The 21,003-nt window shown below is 42.2% G+C and overlaps 1 pseudogene; it reads left to right on the top strand.

Annotated features, from left to right (window-relative positions):
• The first annotated feature begins 1,533 nt into the window (after positions 1 to 1,533).
• LOC112652177 (SUMO-activating enzyme subunit 2-like) lies at positions 1,534 to 18,292 on the top strand (annotated as a pseudogene).
• The last annotated feature ends 2,711 nt before the right edge of the window (positions 18,293 to 21,003 follow it).

Below are 21,003 nucleotides of genomic sequence, written 5' to 3'. Positions count from 1 at the left end.
GGTCTCTACTGCCTCTGTGAATAAACACCTGAATTCCTTTAGCACCACAGATAGCATTCACCGATGGCCTCCGAACAGCTGTGGAGACTAGACTGACCAAACAATCGAACATCCATGAGGTGTGTTTTCAGTGACTGCACTTTTGACAAAATTGACCTGAGTAGGTGTCACTTTGGGAGACTTCCCTCTACTTCACTAGCCTTTTCCTAGGAGGCTGCTGCCACGGTGGCGGTCTTGCTCCAGGCCCCCTGGAGGCCTACATACCATTGGTAGGAAATGTCGGCAGTATTGACCATGATTCTGGAAAGAAGCAAATTAATCTGTGCAGTGGTCTCCAACCCATGACATGGCCTCATTATCCTCTTGCTCTGAGAAGGTTCCAGCCCATAACCCAGAAAAAAAACCCTGCAGACGCCCTATTGACTCCTCAGCTCCAGGGGACAGGTAGGTCACAAGACTAGCTTCCCTGGACCAGGCTTCAACGGAGGTGTTTTTCTGTGGTGGAGAGAAATGTGTGGACAAAAGAGATGGCCTTTTTTGTGAGTATCAGCACTTCTCAGGCTTTGGCATACACACGAATCACTGGGGAGCTTGTTAAAACACATACTCTGTTTCAGCTGCTCTGGGGTCCTGAGATGCTACGTTTCTAGGAAGCTCCAACACAGTGCCCACACTGCTGGTCCCGATGCTGAGTAGCCAGGTTTTCTCTGCACATATGTTTTCACAGTGAAGCCCTTGATGTCGCATTTTGACAAAGAAGTTCTGTAAAGACCAGAAGCCGTGGCCTTACATCACTGCTATGAGTAGAAGGAAGGCTTTCTTCTGAAGCAGAGAACATTCTTCAAGTCACTCACCTGGGAAAAAGCCCTTCAGATCATCCAGAAAGGAAATTCCTCACCCTCTGCTGGAACTGCACATCCAAAGTCAAGGCTGGAGCAGTCCTTCAGGGATCAAGGATAGGCCACACATGAGGCCATAAACTCTACCATGTAACCCTTCCTGCTTGTAGTTCCTTTTGTGGCCATACTGACTCAGCTGTAAGTCATCCAGTGGGTTTGCCCCAACCCTCAGTGGACAGGTGCATGTGTCTGCCAGGGCCCACCAGGTTGCACGTGTGCCAGCAAGCATGTACCACCCATCTGTGTGCCCACTGTGGGGTGGTACAGACGGGCCCAAGGTTGGGCTAGCACCACACAGGGCTCCTGCCCCAGGCATCCCGCATGTGCACAGTCACTCCTGGTCATGTGTTTATGACCTAGCATCTGTGCAGTTCATCTGGGGCTCCGGAGCCACACTTGATTGTGTTCTTATTGACTCAATGTCTCCCAAAGTCAGATAAAACCCATGGCTGTGAACTAGGCTGGACCACGTTCTTTCCATCACATCTGCACACATACATGGATGTGTGTCCACATTCCTTCGAAACTGAAAGTCTAATTTTAGGAAAAAAATTTCCAGGGCATGGTGATAGCCTGAAGTTTAAAAACAAAATTTAAGTCTCAGAAACTTGGTTCCCCAATAATGCTGGTGGACATGACGTTGCCAGTGCTGTGGCTAAAGATGAGAACACAGCTCAAGAAAGGGAGACTGGGTGAGGCCAAGCAGCCTGGTTTAGCAACCCCTGCTAGAGGAGAAGATAGCATGCATGGTCTTTGCTTCTGATTAGCTAAGGGACTTGAGCATTGGGATTCCTTGAAAGGTCATTTCTCTAAACAGAAATAACCTAAGTTCTGATTTTCCCTAATAGCATAACTACTTGGTACACATTTGGGCAACTATAAAATAATGCCGGTTCTAGAGGCAGAGAAGCTGTGGTCAGACCAGCCTTTAATGAGCAACCCAGGGCCTGGCCAGGTTTTGAAGGAACTAGCATATAGAGATATTAGCTGAACCTCAAAAACAATAGATGCCTGCGCCCTCTAAGTAGCTCATGTGTTACAGATCTGACAAGTCTCATTGATTTAAATGGCTGGAGAACTGCTTGGATTTTAATCTCCTTCACCCTTATACCAAGGAGGTCACTGTTTAAATGCTTTTACTTAATAATGTAAACACCTGTCACACGCCAGGGGCAAAGCTATTAAGGAGAAGGATTATTTAAAGCAATGCTCCTGAATACAACATTGTTATTATTGTCTTATTCTCAGTTGCCAGGGCTTTTTTCTTAGGACTAGAGCCAATGGCCAAGTCACCTAGTGCTCTGTCCCCCAGAGAGATCTGCAGAGGGTTCCTTTGACCCATACACAGAATGAGCATCTGCTCACATGCTGTCATCTGAAGGTCCCCAAACATCTGACCTGCAAAGCCTCTTGCAGTCAACACCATGTGTCTACCAAAGTCCGTTATTAAAATGGAAAGCTATTTTCATAAAGGAGTATTAAGCCATTAACCTGGTAGCTACAAGGCACAGACTAAACTCTTTACAAAGTATCATCTCTTATACCTACAACAACCCTATGATTTAATGCTGTTGTCATCCCCATAATCTGAAGTACAGAATGGTTAAGTGACTTTCTCAAGGACACACAGTATCTAAGATTAGAATAAGAATTAGATAAGAATAAGAATAAGAATAAGATTAGAATCTAGGGCTGACCTCAAAGCACCTACTTTTAGGAACCAAGCACTATGCTGTATTATCTCTCTCACTTTCAAGGGTCCATTAGTGTACCACATAACCTGATGAGATGAAAGCCTAAAGGAATGATTCAGAAGAGAGTAGAAAAAAATGAGCCAGAACCTGCAGGGCTGCTGGGGAGGAAGGGCCTGAGGCTAGACTCTAAGGCCTGGACTGGGGGCTCTGGAACAAAATATTGGCATCAGGAGGCCCAGGGGTTAGAACCCGAAGGCAAAGGACCCTAACACATTTAAGAAGATACCAAGGCTAAAGATGTAAGAGCACCACCTATAGCCCAGCTTAAAGAAGGGACAGCCCCTGCTCCCTGCTCTTTTATTTTTCCCAAACTGTCTCATCAGGGGAGGCACACCTGAGGCCAACACAAAAAGGCCTTCCCCACCCTTACCTGTCCATGTCTTCTGAATATTCACCATAGCACTGGTCTTAGCAAAACCCAGGTCAGCCTGGACCCTGCCAACAGTACCCAAAGCCCCAATGTCTAACCAACTGTGGGTTAGTGACATTGGCCCTAGAAAGGAGGGCAAGCTCATGTGACAGTGCAGGTTGCAACAGACACTGGTCTTTAATCCAAGTTACCGATCAGATATTGGTGTGGTTTATCAAGACCACTCCTCCACAAACTTACCTTTGAGAGAAAAGCCAATCCCTTTGGCTTAGTCTCAGCACCTGAATTCAGGAGTGCTTTGATGAACAAACTCTTCATAATGATACAGAACAAGAAGAGAGGAAATGGTTTGTTCACTCAACAAATATTTATCGAACATCTTTTGTAAACCTGGCACTACCTTTGGTACCGGGAATAAAGCAAAGAATAAAGTTGTCAATATGCCCTCCCCATGTGGAGCTTTCAGTTGTGCAGGGACAGCAAATCAGTAAAAGGAGGGAAATAATGTTATGTTTTGAAAGAAAAATAATCAGAACATTGTTTCTCCAGGAGTGGTGGCCAAACCAGCAGCATCAGCATCACCCAAGAACTTGTTAAGGCACAGATCCTTAGACCTACTGAATCAAAAACTCTGGGCATAGAACCCAGCAATCTGGGTTTTAACAAGCCTATGAGGGGAATCTGATCTGTGCTAAGGTTCCATTGGGATATAAAGTAAGGGTGGGGAGAGGAGTATCTTTAGGTAGGATGATCAGGATAGGCCTTTGTGATATTCAGACTGAGACCTGAGAGATGAAAAAGAAACATCCCATGCAAAAGCCAAGAGAAAAAAGAATTCCAGAGACAGAGAACAGTAGGTGCAAAGTCCCTGTGGCAGGGAAAACTTGTTATGATCAAGTAACAGGAGAAAAGTATGACTATAGCATAATTATTAAAGAGGAAGCTGAGAACAGAGGCTAGATCCTGCAAGGAATTATAGACCTCAGTAAAAGGCATAAATTGAGAATTAACATAAATGCTCTAACGAAAGAAGCATGTTCCTATGTTATGAAGCATGAATCTAACCCAGATTGAGGGTCAGTGAGGGATTCTCAAAGGTAATGATTTTTGAGATAATCAACAAATACAAGATTACTAAGGAGCCATCATGTGCAAAGGCCCGGAGACAGGAAAGATCATGACACGGTCAGGAGAAATTATAATTTCCCTTTTTTTTTTTTTAATTTCCCTGACTTTAAAATAGGCAAAAGTGACTGGATAGTCTAACATACTCTTTCCTACTTACCTGTGCCTTCATTATCTTTGACCTACTTTATCACTATTGCAAATTGTAGAAAACTGAGAGTAATGCCATGACTCTTAACCAGAGAAATGCAAATTAATGTTGCCCAACGTGTAATTGATTATTGCCCTATGAATATGGCTAGCTTCACCTCTGTTAACCAATTCATTTCAGCATTTCTCTTTTATTTTTTTAGATTTTATTCATTTATTCCTGAGAGAGACAGAGACAGAGAGAGAGAGAGAAAGAAGCAGGCTCCTCGAAGGGAGCCCGATGTGGGACTCAATCCCTGGACCTAGGATCACACCCTGAGCCTACACTAAACCACTGAGCCACCCAAGCATCCCTATTTTAGCATCTCTTGATTGTATATATGTGCGTGTCTTCTATGTGTGTGCTGAATTCTCTTTTGAACCAATTGTAACCTCCTACTGATTCTTTCATTAATCAGTGAGTTTTTTAAAACTTTGATGGGGGCATCTAGGTGGCTCAGTTCAGTTAAACGTCCAACTCCCTTTTTTTTTTTTAAAGATTATTTATTTTAGGGAGTGCAAGTCTTAAGCAGACTCCTCACTAAGCAGTACTGAGCATGGAGACCAAAGAGGGGCTCCATCTCAGGACCCTAAGATCAAAACCTGAGCTGGAACCAAGAGTCAGAGACTTAACCAACTGTACCAATCAGGTGCCCCAAGCATCCAACTCTTGATTTCAGTTCAGGTCATCATCTCAGGGTTGTACAATGTAGCCCCGTGTTGGGCTCTCTACTGGGCGTGGAGCCTGCTTAAGATTCTCTCTCTCTCTCCCTCTCCCTGTCCCTCACACCCCCTCCTTAAAAAAAAAAAAAAATTCTTTGACACATTTGTTTATGTTTATATATGAGTTATAATTTTATCTCTTTTAGAAATTAGTTTTTAACAACAGGCTAGTGTGGTAGCAGGCTGCCAAATAACATACAGGACACTCAGTTAAATCTGAATTCAGATAAACAAGATTTTTTTGCATAAATATGTCCCAAATATCACATGAGATATATTCATGCTAAAAAAGTATTCATTGTTTATTGGACATGCAAATTTAGCTGGGCACCTTGTACTTTTATTTGCTAAATCTGAACACACAGTAGCATGGTCACTGCTGACTGTACTCCCACAGCAGGCCCCTATTTGCTCTCAGGGTTGGGAACAGAAAGAAACACCTTTCTTTCAGTCTTTGACTTCTGCTTAGAGGCTACATCAACACATCTTAGGACTTACACAGTAGGATTTGATAATGTTTCAGATCTCACACACCCTCACCCCATCCAAAATTGCCTCTCTTCCCAGTGAGGATTCACTGCTTTAGTCTGAAGCTCTTCCATATTCAAGCTACCTATTAAAATGCAAATATCCCCCCATGAGGATATCTGAACATTGGCTAACATTTTAACAGGAATGAGCTGACATGATACACAAACCAAGCACTTGATGGGAGGCGGAACAGCAGCTTAGGAAAAGATGTAGGGAACAGGCAGGAAGGAGACCCCAAGAGAGGGGGAAGATATGCTGGAAACCTGGAGTCGTGCTTTAGTCCTCAGATCAATCTTGCAGGCAAAGTCTTTAATATAAAATCTGGGAAAGAATCATTTCAAATTTAAGGCCAAATGCTCTTGTTATTTCCCATGCTTTTCCCAAAATGTGATATAAGACACCTCCAAAAGGCCTATCCTCATGGAAATATATTTTTGACTCAGTGGGCATCCCCACAGGCTGGCAATAGAAAACACCTGCGAAATGGATAACCCCACACAGACGCATAAAAGGCAGTTCCAGTCACCAGCAGGGCTTCAATCACATTCCCCTGAGCCCAGTTAGGTCTCCGAGGAATTATTATCACTTTCTGCATGTAGAGGACAATGAATGGGCCTAGCTCTCCCTGGAATGTAGGAGTGGGAGCCTGGCAGACCGAATCTCTCCAGACTGAATAAATGCTGGCGGGGGGAGGGGGAGGCTCGGGGGAAGGATCACCATCCCCAAGAAGCATCCATCCCTTTTCAAGCAATGGCTCACACACCAACTTTGGATCCCAACTTCTGTAATATTTCTATGTTATAAATTGAATAGCGCAGCATGTGGTCAAGGAGCCATTACAAGCCCACTCAAACAAGATTTTTTTTTCCAGGGGACTTAATTTCCTACAATGTTGGAGCAATTATTCTCTTGGAATGTAGGACAGGCTCTCAGCCTGCCAGACAAAAACAAAAACTAAACCAAACATAAAAGCAAAGTCTCTGAAAGGATAACGCACGAGCAGACTTCCTTCTGAGCACCTGGAGGCCCCTCCCTCCCAAGCTGAAGCTGCTAGATCACTCTAATGAGAACAGATGGCACCTGTCGGGAGATGGCCTCCACATTACATGCTTCCCATGTCCTCCTCCTGAAACCAGATTTTAGCAGATTTGGAGCTGGTTTAAGTGTTAGCCTAGTCATGTGCCAGGAAAGTGGGATGTTAATATGCACTAATACATTTGCTGCTGATTTTTGGAGAGCTCAAGGCACTTCATAACAGAGGAGGTGAAGTCTTCAGGAGGGCCAACTTCAAGGATGGAGGAAAAGGTTGCCACGAACAGCCCACAGGAGGTGACTCATCTAGTCATTGGCAGAGAAGAAATTATACCCCCAACCCCCCACTCCATGATTCCAGCTACCTGATGCCAACATATGACTGGAACACGGAACAGTCCAGGTGCAGGGTGTGGAGTGTGGGAGGGCAAAGATTCCACAGGAGGGTCGGGAAGCTCATTTGAGGTAGAAGAGGCTAGGCTGAACCTGGTACCTCTGGTCAACCCCGCCCTCACCCCTGCAAGTGGAGGTCACCTGCCTGCATGTGGTAGTCATTTCTTAGCCTTTCAGGTTTCAGCAAGTGGATCGGGGTGACCTTAGAACACCACTGCAGGGGTATCCGCAGAATAAAGGCAGAGAGAGAGCTAGGTTTCCAGAGCAGCAAACTCCTGCATTTTAAACTCTACTTTTCACAAAAGGTGTTTCATTGTCGTCATAATTGCCAAATTTAAATTACTTCTATTTTCAGGTCTCAGGAAGCCATAAAGAGAGAAAGGAGAGATTTTCACGGTGAGAAATGAGAAATGATGAGGGGAAGAGGGCAGCCTGTGGAGCAGAGACATAAAGAGGAAAAATGTTTCTGGAATCAGCTGCGCTGAGGCTGAGTCTGGAAAGGAAGGAGAAGTGGCAGCAGGTGAGTGGACAGGGAAAGGGGGAAGGGAGAGAATCTGGACATAGAGCTTTGAATCAGGTCAGAGGTAAGCCCCAAAGGAAGTTCTAGGAAGGAACTTTTCAACAAGAGTCATTGAAAACGAGTATGAAAATGAAGCAGAAACTGAAATCATGTTGTTTTGTGTGCCTGTGACCAGTGTTCACCAAGGATGGTGAACCCTGAGTTCTAGATTTCTTCTTCTAGATTTCTTCTGTGTCTTTAAAAAAAATAGAGCAAAAAACAGGAGTTGTTGGAGAAATGACATTGATAATATAGTGACTTATAAGAAATACATACTTGGTCTTCCTTCCGTTTCTGGCACAGAGCTTCTAAAACCCTAGGAATTCCGTAAGTAATAAGAGTGATCAAGGCTTCTTTTTTCATGCCAATGTGGTGGCTTTTAGATGCCCCTAGGCCACCTGAGGATGAGGCCTGGCTGGCAGAGGAACCCACCTGGTGATGAGAGGGTTGGAATCTTTAGTCTGGGAGAGAAGTACCGGAGCTTGGCTCAATCCCCAGTGGCCAATGAGTTAATCAATTATGCCTGTGTAATGAAGCCTGCATAAACCCCCAAAAGGATAGGGTTTGGAGAGCTTCCAGGTTGGTGAAGAGGTGGAGATTCAGGAAGAATGGAAGCTCCACACCTCTTCCCCACATGCTGCCCTATGGATCTCTTCCATCTGGCAGTTCCTTTTATAATAAAACAGTCATCTAGGAAGTAAAATATTTCTCTGAGTTCTGTGAGCCACTCTACCAAATTAATCAAACACAAAGAGGAGGTCATAGGAACCTCCAATTTATATAGCCAGTCAGAAGTACAGGTAATAACCTGCATGTGTGTCTGTCATCTGACCATCTCCCCCACCTGGGAGGACAGCGGGGCTGACAGACTTACAGGACAGACTCCTTAACTTGTGGAATCTGATACTATCTCCAGCTAGACAGTGTTGGAATTAAGCTGAAGTATTGGACACCCTCCTGAGGTTTAGCAATTTCTTGGTGTTCTGTGGGAGGTCTCTTGCCCCCTCACCCCACCCCACACACACACATACACACACACAGGGATTGGGTCCAGGAACCTAAAACAATATAGGCTGTCAACATAGGCTGAAATCCTTTTCCCCATTATTGTTCTTATATCAGCTAAGTGTGTGTGTGTGTGTGTGTGTACACTTTTCAATAATTTTTAAGGGCTTTGTGCAGGGGTGAACTCCACTTTAGTTTCTAAATAGATGATCCCTGGGATCCCTGGGTGGCTCAATGGTTTAGCGCCGCCTTCAGCCCAGGGCGTGATCCTGGAGTCTCAGGATTGAGTCCCACATTAGGCTCCCTGTGTGAAGCCTGCTTCTATCTCTGCCTGTGTCTCTGCCTCTCTCTCTCTCTCTCTCTCTCTCTCTCTGTGTGTGTGTCATCAATGAATAAATAAAATCTTTAAATAAATAGATGATCCCTCTAAGTAATATCCAGAAACATAAAAAAGTGATTATCTAAAAAAAAGTGATTATCTCTTGGTAATTAGGGCAGATAACTCTCCTTGATTGAGTACTTATTACATATACAAACATTATATAATGTAGTTTTTATAAAAACTGTGCATTATTCTCCCAGTTTACAAAAGAAGGAACTTAGTCTCTGGGTGTTAAATAAATTGCCCAAGTTTACTAGTATGGATTAAATGCTTGTATGAAAAAAATAAAATAAAATAAATGCTTGTGTGTCCCCCCAAAATTCATATGTTGAAGCACTTAACCCCCAATGTGATGATAGTGGGAGGTGAGACCTTTATAAGGGAATGAGGCATGAGGGTGGAGCCCTCACGAATGGGATTGGTACCCTCACAAGAAGAGCTAGCGGACAGCCACATAAGGACACAGCACGAAACAAGAAGAGAGCTCTCACTAGGAACTGATCAGCCCAACACCTTGACCTTGAATCTCCCAGCCTCTAGAACTGCAAGAAATCAATGTATCATTTAAGCTACCTAGTCTTTAATAGCATTTTAAGCTGATTGCAGTTACACACCCAGTAAATACTGGAGCAAGGACTTGGTACAAAGTCAGTACTCTTTCTACTACACCAGACTGCATCTCAGCAGCAGCTTCACTCAACCCAACTCAGCTGGACATGACAACCACAGTAATATCCTTGTATATATGTGTCTCATAGAGTTAACAAAGCACTTTCACATCTAGCACTTAGGGTGTTATAAAAAAGTAAGGTCTGGAATCTTTAGACCTCAAATCCTAGATCCTAATACCCAGTGCAGAGACCCATCACGGCATATTATTTCTAACAGAAATAAACCGGTGAAACAAACTTTAATAACATGCAGCGCTGCTGAGGATTCTCTTGCACCTGGCTGAACATGCCATGTGGCATGAACTTTCTGGATAATCATTTAGTAATAAAAGTTTTTAAAAGCCACATTCTTTGATCCAGTAACTCTGCTTCCAGTACTGTCTTACAGGTAAGGAATGCATAGAAAGATTAATAAAAAGGATATTCATCACAAGATAATAAATAAGACTCAAAATTTGGAAATAGCCTGAAAGCCCAAAAATGCATTAATTGACCAAATAGTATATATTTATAACCTAATACCATACATCCACTACATATCATGCCATCGAAGTATACACAAAGGTATATGCAATGTTCCTAATATTAACACTTTAGGTGAAAAAGCAAGTCAGAAAACAGTATATAAGGTATATGGTTCCCAATTTTATTCTTAAAACATGTCTACACATAAATGTGACCAAACATAAATGCACTTACTGTTATCAATAAGGTTGCCTCTGGATGAAAGTTCTAGGTAATCTTTCCTTTTCTCTATATTTTCCTAAATCATCTGTACTGAACATGTATCTTTTCTAATCAGAGAAAAAGAAAATAGAATGTAATTTTTTGTTTATAATATTTGTACAGTAAAGCCTCCTTGCTAATCATTTCTTTGCCAAGAGGCCTCACACTCACATTCGCACCCACCCTTGGCCTCAGGTTGGAATTCAGGCCCATCTGCATCATCATCATCCCTCCCAATGTTCTTGCCATTCACATATGAGACTTGCTCTTAGCTTCTCTCCAGCATAGTTCCTTCTGTTTCTATATAGAAAGTCCCGGATAATTTTCTTTCTTAAAAAACTGAATTTTCGGTTGAAAATTTGGAAGCTTGGCAAATACCAGGTCACAGCCCCTGTGATAACTAGCCTCACAGGTGATGTTTTCCCGAACCTGACTTGGAGCAAGCAAAGAGATCATCACTTCACTTCTAAATAGCCTCCAATCAAGCAAACATTTCAATTAAAAAGTTTACTTGAGGTTTTGTGTTTTTTTTTTTTTATTGCTGTGCACACACACAAATATACCTGCTATGTCTTTTTTGAGGAAGGAGTGCAGGGAACAATAACTAGGAGGCAATATAATCAAGGATTTCATCTCTCCTGTCTTATTTCTTATCCTACCATCTTGTACTCTCTGACCGGCCAATTTAAAATAAGTTTCCAGAGGCCCCTGGGTGGCTCAGTTGGTTAAGCATCTGACTCTTGGCTTTGCCTCAGGTCATGATCTCAGGGTTGTGGGATCAAGCTCCACATCAGACTCCTCATCCAGCAGGGAGTCTGCTTGACACTCTCTCTTTCTCTCTCTCTCTCTCTCTCTCTCAAAGTAAATAAATCTTTCAAACAATAAAGATAAAATAAGTTTCCAAACTGACATGCTGTCCACACCTTGGAACTTGCACACTTTACCATTCCTTCAAATTGACCTATTAACTCTAATACATCCTCAGGGTCTCAGTTTGAACACCTGTGCTCCAACAAGCCTTTTCTGACCTCCAAGACGGGGTCAAACAGCTTGTATCACTCTGACTGCTCTTTATTAGAATTGCCTCTTTCACTTGTCAGTATCTCCACCTGGACTATAAGCATCTACAAGGTAGGGACTGTGTCTTATCTACCTTTGTTTCTCTGGCATGTGGTGTGATGTCTGGCACAAAGTAGATACTCAGTAAATGTTGGTTAATGAATAAAGGTATCATGCCCCCACCCCCACCCAAAGTCCCTAGCAGTTCTTGCTCCACACACAGCAGCCACTGATAGGACCACACAGTATATCCTACAGTGTCCACAAATGCTGTATTTTAGTTACTCATGGAGTCTGGCTCCAGGCATGGAAGCTTTGGAAGCTGCTGGTTATGATGCTTGGGATCAGATAAACTTAAAAAACTAGAGTGAATGATCCTATATCTACATCTGTCTGTTAAAATATTTAAAAGGGAATTTATCCCTTTAATGCAAAGTTCATCCCACCTACAACTCCAGTAGTAGTGGGCTAGCAGGGTAGTGGCCCTGTTAGAGATTTACTTAGACATGTTTAAGTGTCATGCTGTAGTCCTTGCTGACTGCATTGCAACTCAATGCTGAATAGGCATTTTTTTAAAGATTTGATTTATTTATTCATGAGAGACAGAGAGAGAGACAGAGAGAGAGAGAGAGAGTCAGATACACAGGCAGAGGGAGAAGCAGGCTCATGCAGGGAGCCTGATGTGGGACTTGATCCCGTCTCCAGGATCATGCCCTGGGTGAAGGCGGCACTAAACCGCTGAGCCACCAGGGCATTTTTTAACAAGAAGAAATGATTCAGTGGGTGTGAATTGGCAAATGTGCTACTTTAATGGCTATTCATATTAGCTCTGTGTAAAAAGGTCCCAGGTTATGTCTCCATCTAGTCTGGTGTTTATTTAGTGTTCAGTGTTAGTTTGAGTAATAAGCCCCTTAGCTTTGTGACAGATTGTCCTTTAAACACCAGACCCATCAGCACGCTGCCCTTGAGTTCCTGCTAACCAGAGAAGATTCCTAGGGAGTAACTCCTCGGCCCCATGGGAGTTTGTGAAATGTGAAATTGGAGGTCAGTGACAGCGTAAACAAATCTGAAAATAGCTCTTGTGAAAAATCTGCTCTGCAATATAGAACCCACTTCTGCTAGAGCTGGTTGAGACCTTCCATGGGTCCCAGATCCCTCCCACTGAGACTAGTGGGAGGTAGGAAGAAATGTGGATTTAGCACTTGTAGCTGACTTGGAAAGGCCAAGTTTGGATACAACTAAATCTTTGTAGAGTTTTTTTTTTTTAATTTTTATTTATTTATGATAGTCACAGAGAGAGAGAGAGAGAGAGGCAGAGACATAGGCAGAGGGAGAAGCAGGCTCCATGCACCGGGAGCCCGACGTGGGATTCGATCCTGGGTCTCCAGGATCGCGCCCTGGGCCAAAGGCAGGCGCCAAACCGCTGCGCCACCCAAGGATCCCTTTGTAGAGTTTTTTTAATCCCAGGGTCTTTTTCTACACCTCTGTAGGGACAGAAATAGATAAAATACTCTTATCTTTGTTTTATTGATGGAGAAAGCAAAGCTTAGAGAATGGCTTTCCCCATGTGGAAGGTGCTACTTGATAAGTCAGTAGTGGCACTTAGGATTCTGGAGCCTAGAACATGTCCTGACCACTTGCTCATGTGTCTAACACAGTGTCTGGCATATAACACTTGGGCATACAATAAATGCTTATTGAGTAAATGAATGATGAATGAATGAAACAAATGTCCCTCAAATTCCTTCAGAGAAATAAGTCTCTTGACCCCAGAGGTTATCTATAAAACCTCAATTTAAACTTCATTCTTATTCTTTGAAATATCTACCAGTAGCAAATTATCATTGCAAAATAGAATTTCAATCCTTATAGTTGATAAAAATACTTTATTAGTATTGAAAGAAAAACACAATTTTTTAAAGTTCTCATTGAATTCATAGATCTCAGTTAATATCAGCCAATCTCATTTAAAGGGAAACTGTACCAGATTATAAGCCCTTAAGGGAGGGCTGGTCTGAATGTTGTCCTTTATGAGATCCTCAGCAACTTCGCCTGGTACTCTCTTCCTCTGAGAATAATGATGGTGATCTGATTGTGGCCAAACTCCACCCTAAATAGGAAAGGATAGCTCTCCCTGCCAGCCAGTGAGTGCCATGCACAACAGGAGAGTTCTGGAGAATGATGCTTGAATGCACTCTAGCTAAGCAGAGCTCACGTCCAGCTGGGCATTCAGAGAACGTATCACAGGGAAGGTGGAATGTAAACTGGGCCTGGCAACATGAAGAGGACTTGGTGACACAGAGAAGAAGGAGGAGAGATTTAGCAATGAAGAAAGGGGAGTCTTTTCCTTTCCTGCTGATTTGCTGCCTCTTAAACTGGATTTGCCAACAAAGACAGGCCTCGAGGATATCAGAAGTCCTGGCCAAACCTCAAAAGACTGCATGGGTTTTGAGTAATGCCCAATCAGAAAGGACATAATAGAAAGATAATTAAAAATCTGGGGGCACCGGGGTAGAACAGTCATTTAAGCCTCCAACTCTTTTTTTTTTTTTTTAAGATTTTATTTATTTATTCATGACAGACACAGAGAGAGTGAGAGGCAGAAACACAGGCAGAGGGAGAAGCAGGTTCCATGCAGGGAGCCTGACTTGTGACTTGATCCCAGATCTCCAGGATCACACCCTGGGCTGAAGGCGACACTAACCCGCTGGGCTACTGGGGCTCCCCTAAGCCTCCAACTCTTGAGTTTTGGCTCAGATCATGATGTCAGGGTCGTGAGATGGAACCCCATGTCAGCTCCATGCTCAGTGGGGAGTCAGAGAATCCCTCACCTTCTTCCCCTGCCCCTCCCCCCAGCCCATGTTTGCTCTTGTTCTCTCTCTCTCTCTAATAAATCTTATCTCTTTTTTTTTTTAAGATTTTATCTATTTACTTGACAGAGAGATAGCATAAACAGTAGGAGTGGCAGACAGAAGAGGGAGAAGGAGGCCCCCTGCTGAGCAGAGAGCCTGATTGGGGATCATGACCCAAGCCAAAGGCAGTTGCTTAACTGACTGAGCTACCCAGGCGTCCTTAGAATAAGTAAATCTTAAAATAAAAAAATAAAAAAATAAAACACCTTAAATAAACTGTTATTCCTCAATGAAAAAAATCATCTGAAATCGCTGGAGGAAATTATTCTTTTCTACTACTTTGTCTTCATTCTCCCCACTTCTGAGTATAAAAATGACTTTGGACTACCCAGATCCTATTCTTGAAATCTGAAGTTTGTTTTCTAGGCTCTGAAACTTGCCTATGTTTTCTTTTTCTTTTCTTTTTTTTTAAGATTTTACTTATTTATTCATGAGAGATACAGAGAGAGGCAGAGACATGGGCAGAGGGAGAAGCAGGCTCCCTGCAGGGATGGGACCCAATCCTCAATCCAATGTGGGATTCAATCCCAGACCCCAGGATCATGCCTTGAGCTGAAGGCAGATGCTCAACCACTGAGCCACCCAGGTGTCCCTGTTTTCTTATGTTTCCTAATGACAGGCCCACACCCCTCCACAGGGGGTCCTTGAAGTCAACTATTGTGTCTTTTTGGTGTGTATTTCCGTAACCTACTGCCAAATCATACGCAGGTATTCCATAAACATTTTCTAAAAGAATCTGTTTGGCCAAATAAGTGCCCAGAGTTATTCTATGGCCCTGTCTCTTCTCGTACATCAAAATGTACTCCTAGCAAAGGAGCTGATCACTTCAGCCACATTAAGATCTAACTAACACCACTTAGTATGTTCCCTGCCCAGTGACATTTTAAGTCCCATGTAAATTGAATTTTTTCACAAACAGACTTGGGAGATAGTTCAAGGCTAAGTAGGAGTGTTTTTTGTTTCTAAGCAAATAGGTCTATCTTCGTAAGGCTGACTTTGAAGCCAGCTCTTATCAAAAAGATGAAGTGAAATTTTGGCATACTTATAAAAGGGCGGTATAGTTGATCCTGTGATAACAGATTTGAGCTGCAAAGAGCTGCCAAAAAAAAAAAAAAAAAAAAAAAACTACAGTCTACCCTAGCAACACTTATTAAGATGAGATTAAACCAAAGACTATAAAATCTTAAATGGTAGATAATAAGGTCAAGCTAAGTTACTATTTTCAGCTCAGAACAGATGATAAGACAGGAGGACATAAATGGAAATTAAAAGAAAAGGGATTCAGAACAGATCAGAAGGTCACCAAAAATAATCAATGGCTGAAATGACTTTCTGGACTCATTCACTTGTACAGAAAATATTGGGTCATTGAAAAAGTAATGAGATGATATTCTTGGGAAATGGAATAGTTAAAATGAATGAGTCCAGATAGGCCCAGAGACTTTAATCATTCTGAAAAGTAACACTTGCTGGGACACTCTCTCCTCAACCCAGTTGAAATTTCATTCTAGGGATAACTAGGTATATGGTAAGAAGACTTCACTTTTCACATTCCCTGAGTATTTGTAGTTCCTTCAAAGTTATAATGGTATATAATATCAAGGGGCCTTTTATGAGTGCTGGCTCCTACAGGATCTTAACAAGAAAAATGAGCAAGACAACCACTAGAGACATGGAGACTTGGAGTTCATTCTCAGCCAGGCTCCCATCCAAAGTTGAAATCTCTGTGTACACACAAATCATGCATCTGCCAATGCATAATTCCAGGGCCAGGACAATGCCGAGGCAGCCTACTCTGCTACTGGGCAGCTGTAATTGTTAGACAGCCAAAATTGTTTCTTGCAGGGTCTGGTCTTCCTAGTGTCTACCCAATAGGCAGATCCTTTGTATCTACACCACATGTGTCTACTTCTGCTTCTAAATAGTAACTAGCAAATATTTAAAGGCAACACAAGCTAAGTTTTCTCTTTTTCAAGCTATATATCCCCATTTCCTTCATATGGCATATTTTCCAGATTCTTTGCCCTCCTGACCACCATCTTTGCAAAGACTGTTAATGTTCAATCATGCACACTCATATGAACATACACACACATACATATCTTAGAGTGGAGTCCTCCAAATTGAACATGTGTCCCCAGATGAAACCGGGCATTGTATCAGCTACCTTCTTTGATCTAGAGATGCCTACTCTGTTTACACAGACAAATAATAGTAGTAGTAGCTACTATTTATTACAGTCTACCATATGCCAGGTACTGGGCTAGCCACTTTGCATAGGTTATTTCTAATCACAACCACAGCCAATTTTAATATTCCTATTTTATAGATAAAAAAATTAAAACTCAGAAAGCAAATAACTTGCTCACCTTCATAGGACTAGGAAAATTGAAGAAAAACATGCTGATTAAGAAGATCCCCTGATAGAGCTGACCTAAAGCTTCCTAGAAACCAATGGAAGCTGTAGCAGAGCATCTAATGAATATGGTGACATTAAACATATTTCCACTAAGGAATGGGCTATGATTGGTTAAACTGTTTTGCACCTTTTAAAATTTAAATTCAATTTGTCAACATATAGTATAATACCTAGTGCTCATCCCATCAAGTGCCCTCCTCACTGTCCGTCCCCCAGTTACCCATCCCCCCACCCACCTCCCCTTCTGCAACTATTTGTTCGGTTCCCAGAGTTAGGAGTCTCTCATGGTTTGTCTTCCTCTCTAATTTTTCCCACTCAGTTCCCCTCCTTTCCCTTATGATCCCTTCCACGATTTCTTATATTCCACATATGAATGATCTGGTTAAACGTTTTACCAAGCTTTTTAAAGATGATATCCAGTATCTGTTAACAATGGACAAGCTATGGTGGAAAAGGAAACCACCAGTTCTGTTGGACTGGGCTGAAGTACAGAATCAAGGAGAAGAAACCAATGAATCAGATCAACAAAATGAACTCCAGTTAGGTCTGCAAGACCAGCAGGTTCTAGAGTAAAGAGCTATACACCTCTTTTTTTTTTTTTTTCAAAGAGCATTGAGACTTTGAGAGTTCATTTAACAGAAAAGGAAGATGGAACTGAGCTCGTGTGGGGCAAGGATGACCTGTCTACAATGGGTCACCTCTGCTGCAGACCTCATGCTGCTTATTTTCAGTATGAATATGAAGAGCAGATTTGGTAGAAAATTAATGGCAGAGAACATTATTCCTGCTATTGCTACAACTAATGGAGTGATTGCTGGGTTAATAGTACTAGAAGGATTGAAGACTTTATTAGAAAAGCAGACCAGTAGAACAATTTATTTTTTAATAAATAGCCAAATGCAAGAAAGAAACTTCCTGTACCTTGGCACTGGATCCTCACAATCCCAATTGTTAGACATGTGCCAACAAGCCAGAGTGACTGGCTGAACATCCACAAAATGACTGTTCTCCCATTACAGGATAAGATAGTGAAAGAAAAATTTGCTATGGTGACTCCAGATGTCTAAATTGGAGATGGAAAGGAACAATCCTAGTATCTTCAGAAGAGGGAGAGGCAGAAGCTAATAATCACAATAAGCTGTCAGAATTTGGAACTGGAAATGGGAGCCTGCTTCAAGCCGATGACTTTCTTCAAAACTACACTTTATTGATCAACATCCTTCATAGTAAGGCCCTAGGGAAGGATGTTGAACTTGATGTTGTTGGTGATTCCCCAGAAAAAGGGAGGCCCCAAACTAACTGAAGATGATGCCAAAAGCATAAGTAGCAATGGCAGTGACGATGGAGCTCAGCCTTCCACGTCCACTTCACGGGAGCAAGATAATGCTCATAGTTGATTCAGATGAAGAAGGTCCTTCAGATAATGCCAACATCAACAAAGAGAGAAGTCACAAGAGGAAATTGGATAAGAGAGAATATCAGCGCAAAGAGGTCATGTGCACAACAGACAGAAGAGCTTGATAATGTTATGGCTTTAGATTGAACAGAAAGATCTCTAAACAGAACCTTCTGACTGCAGTAGGTCATCTGGGCAGAACCAGCTTCTTTGTTATGTCTCTTGTTCCAAAGGGGGGAAAAAATGACACCAGTGACTTGAAAAAAATGATTCTGCTCCTTTGAAAGCACTCATTTGGCTAGAATAATTAGAAACATGCAGTATGCTATATTCATAGTAGGAATATAGTTTTAAAATCCTTCAAAGTGTGTGCATAACTATTTGTGAGATTAAAGAACACAATGCATGTTGCCTTTCTAATGTAAATAACCTTAGGTATCATTTAACAGTTTTAAAATATCATAGTTTAGGGCACCTGGGCAGCTCAGTGATTGAGCGTCTGCCTTTGGCTCAGGTCGTGATCCTGGGGTCCTGGATCAAGTCCCACATCGGGCTTCCTGCAGGGAGCCTACTTCTCTCTCTGCCTAGGTCTCTGCCTCCCTCGTGTGTCTCTCATGAATAAATAAATAAAATCTCAAAAAAAAAATAGAATATCATAGTTTAGTCAAGTTGATACCTGGTTATAAATATTATGCTTTTATTTTTTGTTAGAATTATTTTTAGCCTAGATCTAACCATTTTCATACTCTTAACTGACTGAAACAGATTCAAAGAAGTATCAAATGCCATGCACTGAAGCCTGTTTTTAAATGTTAACTGGCACTACGTACACTAATGTAAAACAGTGTTCATTTACTCAAGTTTTCAGCCTGTTACTGCCTGGTATGTCTGTGTAAGGAGCCAATTTTTGTGTATTGTTATAGTTTCAGGTTATTTATATATGATGTTTCATTAAAACATCAAATTACAACTATATGGTACTCATGGACCAAATAAATGGTATCTGCATACTTGTTTTAAAAAAAACTTTTTATCAACTCCACACATCTTGCACTTTCATATATGTTAAAGATTTGTACTCCACAGGGAGTAAATTACATTGCAAGGCAGTGGCATTCATCACAGGGAATTCTAGGAGAAAAGAGCTGGACCCAGGTTGGGAGGGACACAGGGTTTTGTGGGCAGAGCTGTGGCACCAGTATAAGCCATCAATTGTCCAAACCCTAATCCAAGCAGACATACAGCCAATGCAGCCCATTTGCAGGGGTCTCAGGGAGATCTGTGGGAAGACAAGACAGCCTCAGAGATTTAAAATACTGACCATGAGAATGTCAAGCTAACCAGAGATCCTACACAAATTCTGCCTCCACCAGGGCCTGAGAGAACAGTATATAAAGTCATGAGGACAATAAAATAGGGCTTTGCCCCCATGATCTAGAAAGGGGTGCAAAATATGAACACTCTACGTATCCAGGAGACCCAGACAAAGGAGAACTAGACCCAAGCTTGTAAAACCTGATCTCCTGTGCAGTAAACAGTTAACTCAGCAGGCCTGGGGTGCCCAAACTCTGCATATTTCAAAGAAAGGACTTGCTCTTCCTGGGATCAGGAAGATCCCTATTCCTATCAGGAAGATCCCTACTCCTATTCAGCAGTAAGTCTGTTCTTCCCCCTCCCTCTGCCCCTCCCCCTGCTCATTCTCTCTCTCTCTCTCTCTCTCTCTCTCTCTCAAATAAAATTTAAAAAAAAAAAAAAAAACTCGCCCTTAACCAGGGCCCATGGCCATGACAGTTTATGTTAACAATGTGATATATGGTAAATGCCTATTTTTGTTTGCCTGGAATCATGAGCCATACCCTGGGGAGGCTGGAGACTGAGTAGCTAAGGTCAGTTACACGAACACTCCATGTCTATACGACTGACCCCTAAAAGTTGGCAATACTTCATGTGTGTTGTCCTGCATTATTGCTGGGGGGATTGAGTGGTATCCATGCAACTCCACTGGATGAGGACAACTGGAAGCTCATACCTGGTTTCTCCCGAACTCCACCCTATACATGTTTTTCCTTCACTGGCTTTCATCTGTATCCCTTCACTCTAGTAATCTATACCTCTAACAGTTTTTCTAAGTTTTGTGAGTCCTTCAAGCAAATCATCAAAGCTGAGAGTAGCCTTGGGGATCTCATACATATCTCCCAATGCCAGAATATGTAGAGGAGTGGTTAAGGGGCTTAGAACACCGAGGTAGAGCCCAACACAAAGGCCAGTTCTAAACCTCCCTCTTTGTTGCCATATGCAACTCTTATTAACAGACCCACTGACCTCTCAGTGGGACTAGGAGAGAGCCAGATCAGCCTGCAGAAAATGGGGTTGTCATTTGAGATAACTGGGATGGATCTAGGACAGGGGTAAAAATTCACACAGATGTCCCCATCTGGTATCCGTTCAAATGAGTATGTTTTGAGTTGTTTTTTTTTTTTTTTTAATGTATTGGCAAAATCTATGACTCTAATTGTGAAAGTAATACATATTCATTGTCAAAAATCTGGAAAACATAACAAAATACATTAAAAAGAAAACAGCCCATTGGAATCCCACCACCCAGAGGTAAGCGCGGTTAATACTGTGATATAGCTCTTTCCAGTCAATTTCTTTTTCATGAATATGCAGCAGTGTCCCTGATGAGACAGAATTTAAAATTTTTTGTTAGCAAGAAAATCTGCAAGTTAAAAGTTGCCAGCCACTTCCATGTCTAACAAGTCATCTTGGGACACATTTTTGTTCTGGAAACAATCACATGGGCAGTTTCTTTTAGTCTTGCAGATGTAAGGCAGAGGCACCCATCATAAGGCAACGAT

This window comes from Canis lupus, chromosome 13 (assembly GCF_003254725.2).
Source record: "Canis lupus dingo isolate Sandy chromosome 13, ASM325472v2, whole genome shotgun sequence".
Classification (NCBI taxonomy): domain Eukaryota; kingdom Metazoa; phylum Chordata; class Mammalia; order Carnivora; family Canidae; genus Canis; species Canis lupus.
The sequence above is the reverse complement of the archived record's forward strand: the minus strand, read 5'-3'. Positions and strand labels throughout refer to the sequence as shown.